General features: G+C 41.9%; 1 non-coding gene across 1 annotated transcript; it reads left to right on the plus strand.

Annotated features, from left to right (window-relative positions):
• Positions 1-3,870: 3,870 nt before the first annotated feature.
• On the plus strand, positions 3,871-3,942 carry TRNAF-GAA. The gene has a single exon. It is a non-coding gene; the product is annotated as a tRNA-Phe (tRNA).
• Positions 3,943-9,605: the final 5,663 nt, after the last annotated feature.

Genomic DNA, 9,605 nt, shown 5'->3' on the forward strand with positions numbered 1-9,605 from the left:
TGTCCCCGTGGGAGGGATAATTGGGGAACATGGTCAGTGCCTCTCAAATAAATTCACACGATGACCCCCAACTCTGCCTAATTGTCAAGAAAGGTCCTTCCGCCGATCTGTGAACAGACTGAACCATAAATGAGACATGTCCTAATCCAGAGGTGCATATTAAGTAGAGATATTTGGACCATAATTGCACACGGACAACATAGTAAAAGCCAGCTCACCTGCCATTCCATAACCCAAACCCCTTATTACCTGCCAAGAATGCATTTGCCCTTGTCTACGTTCTGCTTTTATAGAAAAATGAAAAGAAAAAAAAAAGCTACAAGTCAACAAGCTGATAACCTGGATTTATCTTGAGAACATAGATTCTACGATATGCCCTGAGGTCAGTGTGGATTTAACTCAATTCCAAAGACTTCTGTAGCCACTTCCATGGTACAGTGGTGCTATGGCAATATACTAAAGGGGCCACAACATTCTAGACACACACACACACACACACACACACACTCACACACAATAACATAACAATATTAATAAGGATGACTTTCAGATAATTTCTTTTTAAAATTATACATTTCACAGGCACTTTCTTCTTTTTGCTCTTTGTTTTTCTTCCCATTCTTTCTACTGTAAAGATAAATATATATATTTTTTTAAGTGAGAGGAATTGAGGTCTTGATCTGACACATGCATTCATTTTTGAGAGTGTGATAGCAACTCCCTGAAGCACGAAAGGCATTATTATCTTGGGTGTATTGGAAAGAAAAAAAAAGACAAACCCAGAAAAGTAATTGTTAGAGGTAAGTTGCTCAGCATTTCCCAGGCACAACTGCATTTAGTCGCTGTAATGATCAGGTGAAGCGGGCACTTTATCTCTGCTTCACAGATGAGGTGCCTCAGTCTCAAAGCAGTTAAGGTACAGAGCCAGGCTCATGAGAGCACAGTTCGCACTCAGGCTCACCGGGCACCACAAACCCATGTTCTCACCTTCCTTCTAACCTGTCTGTCCACTTGTTCAAGGTTTCAACCCAGCATCACGATACAGCCGCCGCAGAGACCCCAACTCTGCAACCCTCCGCCCCCCCCACTTTTACATCCTTTGTTCTCTTTCCCTGTTGAGACGTGTTGAGTACCACGTCTTTGAAAATCGGAGTCACGTGTCATGCTTTGCATTTCTCTATTGACCAGAACTGTGTATCGCCTAGCCATTCCCGAAAACAGAGTTTACATCTAATTTTGTACAAACCAGTAAAGGCAAAGGAAAACTGCAAGTGAATTATTATGGAGAGTGTTGGGCCTCCTGGTACATCATGGTGATTGAGAAGCAGAATGATTTGAGTAGAAAAGGTCTTGGGTGAAAGTCAGTGATGTGTTCAGTTTTCAAAGGAAAGCCTCCTTCTCTTTCTGGGAGAAGGGGGCAGAGAGGAGGTGGGGGCATTTAGACCCTTTCCGCAGGTCCCAAATCCCACTCAGCGTCCCTCCCGCCTTCCTGCATGACTCCGTCCCATTGCCGTTTCCCACGTGTAGAGCTCCTTTCAGCCAGAGTCTCTGCTTGGATCTCCCGTTCCCCAGAGTTTTCAGATTCTTTTCTTTCCATCAACCTTCCCCACCCCTGCCCCCCGCCCCCACACATCCACACAGGCAACCACACTGTGAAGAACCCCTGACCTCATGATACATTCTCTCCTCAGGGAAGCCCTTCCAGTCTCCAGGCTGAGCCAGACCACCCTGGCCCAAGTCCTCAAATAGCTGCTTCTCTTCTCTCTAGCGCTTGTCATAATGGTTATTATTTTATTGCGTCTTTAGCTATTTGTGTAATTTCTCCGCTAAGCTGTAAGCCATAGGGAGACTAGGACCACATCTTTCTTCCTCAGCTAAAATATCCTTTGTGGCGGGCATGGGGCTTAGTATACACTGGCTGTTTATGCATGAGGGTCACATTTATGCTTCTGTTTGCAAGGCTCATCATTTCATTGGTATTGATTACAAGGGAGAGGACATCAACACATCTCTTGAGTAAAATGCAGGATATGAGGGATTTATTTGTTGATGGAATGAAAAAATAGTCAAGGCTATGAAAAAATATTCAGGGCTATGTGGCTTTATTTGACTTTGGTTCATTCTACCCCAGAACACAGAGGTCACTTGACCTGTCTCCATCACCCCATCTTCCCTCCCACTTTGGGTCTTCTCTTCCAATACACATACAGCCAGTTCCAAGACCCTGGGCTTGGCTTCAGCTTTAGCTAGCCTAAAGCCTAAAGCCTAAAGATTGCAATGCAAAAACAAAATCAATTTTATGATTTTATCCACTTATTTTTCTTCTCTCTTCTCAACCCACAATTTTCTCCTTTGCTCAGTCATTATTAACAAGGTATCTGGCCTACAGAGGAGAAAATGTATAATTAAAAAGAACAATGCTGTTATTAAATACTTGGACTGACCGTTGGGTTAATTTGTACCTAGGCAGCAAATAAACCCAATAGGTCACACCTACAGAAAAGTGATGCATTTTGAGGTGGTGCAAACATTTACAAAAATACCTCTAAAAGACAGCATATTCCCTGATTCAATCATTGTTTTTCCTGTTCTATTTTTTCCCTTTGCAAAGAGAAAATGTTTTAGAAACATTTTTACCTTCCTAACAGCCAAAAGGTTGTTAAGCCGCTTCACACATCTTTCCCTCTGGGGTGTTCATATCCACCAAAGTTAATGGATGGAAAATTAATGTTTCTCTCCAAATGTTTCCACAATCACAAAGCAAATAGTTGATTCTGCCAAGATGAGAGTGTAAATCTGGCCTCAGGAAAAGGCTTCCGTCACCATTACCCACATCATTTAGCCCAAATCCAGAGACTGGCCTAATTACCATGATGGTTCAGGAAATGTGGATTTAGGTACCGCAGAGGCTGTACAGAGTATAAAACCGAACACACCCCCTGATCACTGTCCACCTCTGTGCTGTCTTTATGCCAGGGAGACTTGGTTTCCCTCACATAGAACACAGTTTGTTTTTTATGTGGTGCTCTCCAAATATTGTGACTCAAGTCAACACAAGTTGAAATATTTTCTAGGCAAGTAAAATGGTTTAATTATAAATCAGTTTCCAAGAACTAGATTGCAACTAAAGCCCATATGTCCACAGAATGGATGGAGTGTTACCAACTTATGCATGAGGGGCTCATTTATGCTTCTGTTTTCACGGATCATCATTTAATTGGTGTTGATTACAAGGGAGAGGACATCAACACATCTCTTGAGAAAAATGCAAGATATGAGGGGTCAAATTTGCAAACAGATCCTGATTGCATGTATTTATAGAAGAGCCACTCTTGTTATTTAGTTGCTAAGTTGTGTCCTACTCTTTTGCGACCCCGTGAACTATAGCCCACCAGGCTCCTCTGTCCATGGAATTCTCCAGGCAAGAATGCTGGAGTGGGTTTCCATGCCTTCCTCCAGGGGATCTTCCTGACCCTGGGATTGAACCTGCATCTCCTGCTTTGGCAAGCTGATTCTTCACTGCTGCGCCACCAGGGAAGCCTGTACTCACACCAAATTTGGTACCGATTATTCAAGTGTTACGGGAATTTCTGTGGCAGGGTTGTTTTGGTCTCACTGAACTCCAACCAAATGCCACCAAGGAATAATGAGGAAGAAAGTAACTAATGAAAGCAAATTTAATGGAACTTATTATGGACCAGATGCTGTTGCAAATGATTTATGTGAAGCAGGTTATTTAAGCCCTCACATCAACTCACAGAAGGTAGGTAACTGTTATTCTTTCTACTTCACAACCGAAGAAACTGAAGCACAGAGCGGTTAAGTGACTTGCCCGAGGCCACACAGCTAATTAGTGGCAGATTTAAGGATTCCCTGGTAGCTTAGGTGGTAAAGCGTCTGCCTGAAATGCAGGAGACTCGGGTTCGATTCCTGGGTTGGGAAGATCCCCTGGAGAAGGAAATGGCAACCCACTCCAGTACTCTTGCCCAGAAAATTCCATGGATGAAGGAGCCTGGTGGGCTACAGTCCATGGGGTCGCAAAGAGTTGGACAAGACTGAGCAACTTCACTTTCACTTTTACTCTTAGGATCAAACACTAGTATGCTATTTTTTCGAACCTATCTTCTAAACATAGGCTACATTGCTAGAAAACCAAAGCATTTCATAGTGCTGTCTTGAATTCTGGCCTTCTTTCCAGGGGATAGTTTTGGACCACCTAAAAGAAGCCTAAAGGCATAGCGTTCCCCATCTGCTGTCCACAGTCAGCCCAGCATACAGTTCCCTGACTCCCCAACAAAGGCTGTATTGTCTCCGCCCAGCCCTGTTAAATGCATCTCCTAAACTGAAGGTATTGCTGGACTGAAATGAGGCAGTATAAAGAGAAAGAAAAGACCTGTCCAGAGACCTTTAGGTTCCATGGAATATACAGCTGAGAATATCTCATCAGAGTGTTTTAGAACTTCTTACATGTTTCTAGATGTGCTGTCTTTGTCCAATAAGCCCTGCCTCTCAAGTCTTTGTTGCCTGTACCAAAGCCGGAAAGGAAAGAATGTTCGCTAAGCCTTTATCCCAGGGATAAGGTAATTTTCTTCTTCTCCTCTTCTTCCTCCTCCTCCAACTGCAAACACAGACCTGCACTTGCTCGATGGTTCCTTCTATCTTTCTTAATGACTTCAGATATAGCAGCTAGGGTCCTCATCTCTGTGGTTATGGAGAGGACTTTGGAAACTGAGGAGGACTGGTTCCAGGACCCCCATAGATATCAAAATTCGTGGATGCTCAAGCCCCTTATATCAAATGGCTTGGTGCATTCTGCCCTCTGTATCCGAGCATTCTGCGTCTGCAGATCAACAGAGCACAACGGAATTCATGGATGGGGAACCTGGAGATACAGAACCACTGGTTACAGAGGGCCGTCTCTATTTGAAAAATACAGGCTGAACAGAATCCTAGAGGATTTTAATGGTTTTATTTCTTCCTCTGTAGAACCAGACTGCTGGGCCCAGTCTAAGTATGTCTCAAGAGACATTCTTTAACCAAGATCTTATAAATTAAACTCTTCCAGTCCCTTTCTCCGATTTAATCTTCCTTAGGACAAAATACTATCATGTTCCTTAAGACAAAAAGATGGGAGTGGAGAAGGGAAAATTATTAGGAGGGTTGTGATAATGAGGTTAATAACTTTTTTCTTCTATTGTATGCAATGACACTTCAAAAATAAAAACAATAATAAGACTGTTCATGCTAATCAAAGCAATTCATTCCTTACCTAGATCTCATTTCCCACAGGAGACAGCACACACTTCCCTTTTACCACATTATCATTGTCCACCAGGATTGTGCCTGGCTCCAAGGTCGAGGAACGTGCCTATTTAATGGAAGAAGTTTATTCAATTAGCTGGGAAGGGAAGGAGCAAAGGGAAGATTCTGGTATACAGTAAGTTCCCTATACACAAACTAATGCCATGCAGAGAGTATGTTTGTAAGTCCAATTTGTTTGTAAGTTCAACAGAGTTAGCCTAGGTACCCAGCTAACACAATTGGCTATATACCATTGCTCTTATTCTTGCTTCCAGCCATCCTGGGCTTGAAATAAAGATACCGTTCTGCTGTACTCTATACAGCAAAGCACACAGAATCACTTGCAGAGGATGCATGCACGTGACAATGGATGCCAGACAGTTGAACTACTTATGTGATTGGATATGTGAATGCATGTTTGCATTTTTGAAAGTTTGCAACTTGAAGGTTCATATGTAGGGGACTTGCTGCATATATATGATCAATCTGGGCCAGAACCATCCTGACCTGAGAAGGGTAGCAGTTCAGAGTCCATCCCTCAAGTTATTAGACCTCCTTACAAGCAGAGTTCACCAGGCAAAATGCCGGGTTGGATGAAGCACAGGACTTCTGGGAGAAATATCAATAACCTCAGATATGCTTATTTAACTTATATGTAGAGTACATCATGAGAAACGCTGGGCTGGAAGAAGCACAAGCTGGAATCAAGATTGCAGGGAGAAATATCAATAACCTCTGATATGCAGATGACACCACCCTTATGGCAGAGAGTTAAGAGGAACTAAAAAGCCTCTTGATGAAAGTGAAAGAGGAGAGTGAAAAAGTTGGCTTAAAGATTAACATTCAGAAAACTAAGATCATGGCATCTGGTCCCATCACCTCATGGGAAATAGATGGGGAGACAGTGGAAACAGTGTCAGACTTTATTTTTTGGGGCTCCAAAATCACCGCAGATGGTGACTGCAGCCATGAAATTAAAAGACGCTTACTCCTTGGAAGGAAAGTTATGACCAACCTAGATAGCATATTAAAAAGCAGAGACATTACTTTGCCAACAAAGGTCCGTCTGGTCAAGGCTATGGTTTTTCCAGTGGTCGTGTATGGATGTGAGAGTTGAACTGTGAGGAAAGCTGAGCACCAAAAAATTGATGCTTTTGAACTGTGGTGTTGGAGAAGACTCTTGAGAGTCCCTTGGACTGCAAGGAGATCCAACCAGTCCATCCTAAAGGAGATCAGTCCTGGGTGTTCATTGGAAGGACTGATGCTGAAGCTGAAACTCCAATACTTTGGCCACCTCATGTGAAGAGTTGACTTATTGGAAAAGACCCTGAAGCTGGGAGGAATTGGTGGCAGGAGGAGAAGGGGACGACAGAGGATGAGATGGTCGGATGGCATCACCGACTTGATGGGCATGAGTTTGAGTAAACTCCGGGAGCTGATGATGGACAGGGAGGCCTGGTGTGCTGCGATTCATGGGGTCGCAGAGTTGGACATGACTGAGCGACTGAACTGAACTGAACTGAACAGATATGCAAATGATACCACTCTTATGGCAGAAAGCAAAAAGGAACTAAAGAACCTCTAGGTGAAAAAGCTGGCTTAAAACTTAACATTCAGAACACTATGATCATGGCATCCAGTCCCATCATTTCATGGCAAATAGATGGAGAAAAAAATGGAAACAGTCACAGACTTTATTTTCTTGGGCTCCAAAATCACTGTGGACGGTGACTGCAGCCATGAAATGAAAAGATTTTTGCTCCTTGGAAGAAAAGCTATGACAAGCTTAGACAGCTTATTAAAAAGTAGAGACATCACTTTGCAAGCAAATGTCCATCTAGTCAAAGCTATGGTTTTTACAGTAGTCGTGTATGACTCGCGATGTGAGAGTTGGACCATAAAGAAAGCTGAGAACCAAAGAACTGATGCTTTTGAACTGTGGTGCTGGAGAGGACTCTTGAGAGTCCTTTGGACTGCAAGGAGATCCAACCAGTCCATCCTAACCCTGAATATTCATTGGAAGGACTGATGCTGAAGCTGAAGATCCAATACTTTGGCCACCTGATGTGAAGAGATGACACATTAGAAAAGACCCTGATGCTGGGAAAGATTGAGGGCAGGAGAAGAGGGCAACAGAGGATGAGATGGTTGGATGGCATCATCCAACTCTTGACTCAATGGACATGAGTTTGATATGACTGAGCAGAGTCAGATATGACTGAGCAACTGCACAACAAATAACTAACATGGGTATTTATAGCAACACTGATGTTATACCTCAAATGCTTCTTCATCATTGAGACCATATCTTGATTGCAAGAGTTTCTCTCTAATGAGATGGTATAAACAAATGTGAAGAGAATGGACAGAATATTCATGTTATACCAAGTATTTATTGAATGCTTACAATGCAAAGGCATCATGTTATATAGAGTGTATATGTGGAAATGACTTCATGATTTCTGTTTTTCAAAAACATAGTGTTCAGTTGAGAATATGAATAATGATCATAAATATGAAGAAGTCAAAAAAGTAAAACATATTCAGTGGCATGTTAAAAACCTAAGTAAATCACTTTGGAAATTCTGAATAAAAAAGAGATCTTATTTAGTGAAAGAATCCTGTATGTAGTAATGAAGGAGGTAGTTTTTGCACTTGGACTTAAAACATGGATTTGGGGATGTGAAGGGCATCCCTGGTTTTAAGAAAACAAACAAACAAACAAAAGCAGCATGAATGAGGCCTGGTGTTGGGAAACGCAAAGTCTAGGCTAGTATTTATTAATATTTTAGTTTCAATGAGATAGAATAGGACATGAGGTTGGAAGTGTAGATTGGGGCCAGTCAGCTAATAATTAAGTTAAGGAATTTGAATGTCATTTGGCAGTCAGTGAGACCAAAATAGAACTATTGGAAGAACAGTATGAAAAGATCAGTTTGGTAAAACTGCTTAATATGGATTAAAATACAAAGACCAGAAACAAAAATCCATTTTAGAATGGGAGAGGGAAGGAAACTAATATTTGTGGAAGCCTTACTATGTACTAAGAGCTTGGTTAATCACTTTGCTATGCTCATTCATTTTTATCACAAATGTACGACATCTTTTATTCCCACCCCATTTCTATCTCTGGGAAAATTCTGATGCCATCAGAATTCATACAGTCGTAGTCATTCTAAGAGGTTGAAACTCATATTAGGGGTTTTTGTCTTAAGTTCCCTCTGCTGTGCTGGTTTACTGGAAGAGAACAGGCAAAAGGACCTGAGCTCTGAAATAGGGCAGAAACACCAAGGTGGGCATATGGAAGTTCTTCTGTGAGACAGAGATGCTCCCTGACCTTGGAGCTGGATACAACTCCCAGTGAACAATAACAACATGGTTAAAGCATGTGTGCTTTCTTTCCCTGTGGGAAATGAAATCTAGGTCAGTAAGGAGTTGTTTTGGTTAACATGGACAGTCTCATTACGATCTCACATGAAACAGACTTGACATTTGTTTGGATGTAAGAGAAGAAAGTAAAAAAAATAACTTTCAGCCACTAAAATGAGTTTATTCAAAAGAAGAAAGCACAAGTATCATAAAGTACAAATATAGTAAATAAGTGGGAAACAGAGAAAGATGCGCAGGTTTTTAAGGGGCCAGGAGAGGCTTCTTTTCAGACATATTTGCAGTATCTGTCAACTAGCTGGAAGTGATCCAGCAGGTTGTTGGAAATGTAACAGAAGTGCTTAGAAGGAGGGTCAAAGGTAGAAAAGGAGATTTCAGAGTCATCAGTATAGAGGTGATGATGGAAATCATGAAACTTCTTTACAAAGAAGAGAGTACTTAGAAGGAGGAAAATAATGGAAATAACATGCCTTGGGGAAGGCAGTGAACTTAAGAGGTTAAAATAAGTAAGGAAGCAAAGTAAAACTAAATTAGTCACTCAGCTGTGTGGGACTCTCTGCGACCCCATGGACTGTAGCCCACCAATCTCCTCTGTCCATGGAATTCTCTAGGCAAGGATATTGGAGCGGGTGGCCATTCCCTTCTCCAGGGGATCTTCCCGACCCAGGAATCAAATGCTGGAACTCCTGCTTTATAGTCAAGATTCTTTACCATCTGAGCCACCAGGGAAGCCCCAAATAAGTGAAGGAATGGAAAAAGATGAGGCAGGAGTTGGAGTGGAAGGAAGGAGTGCAGACTAACAAGGTATATTATGGCTGTTGGAGAATAAAGCTAAAGGGAAAAATCCTGCTATAAGGAATGTAATTGTTAGTGTCAAAATTTCAGAGAAGTCACAAAATTTGAAGACTCGGAAAATG

The sequence above is a fragment of the Cervus elaphus genome, chromosome 16, assembly GCF_910594005.1.
Source record: "Cervus elaphus chromosome 16, mCerEla1.1, whole genome shotgun sequence".
NCBI lineage: Eukaryota > Metazoa > Chordata > Mammalia > Artiodactyla > Cervidae > Cervus > Cervus elaphus.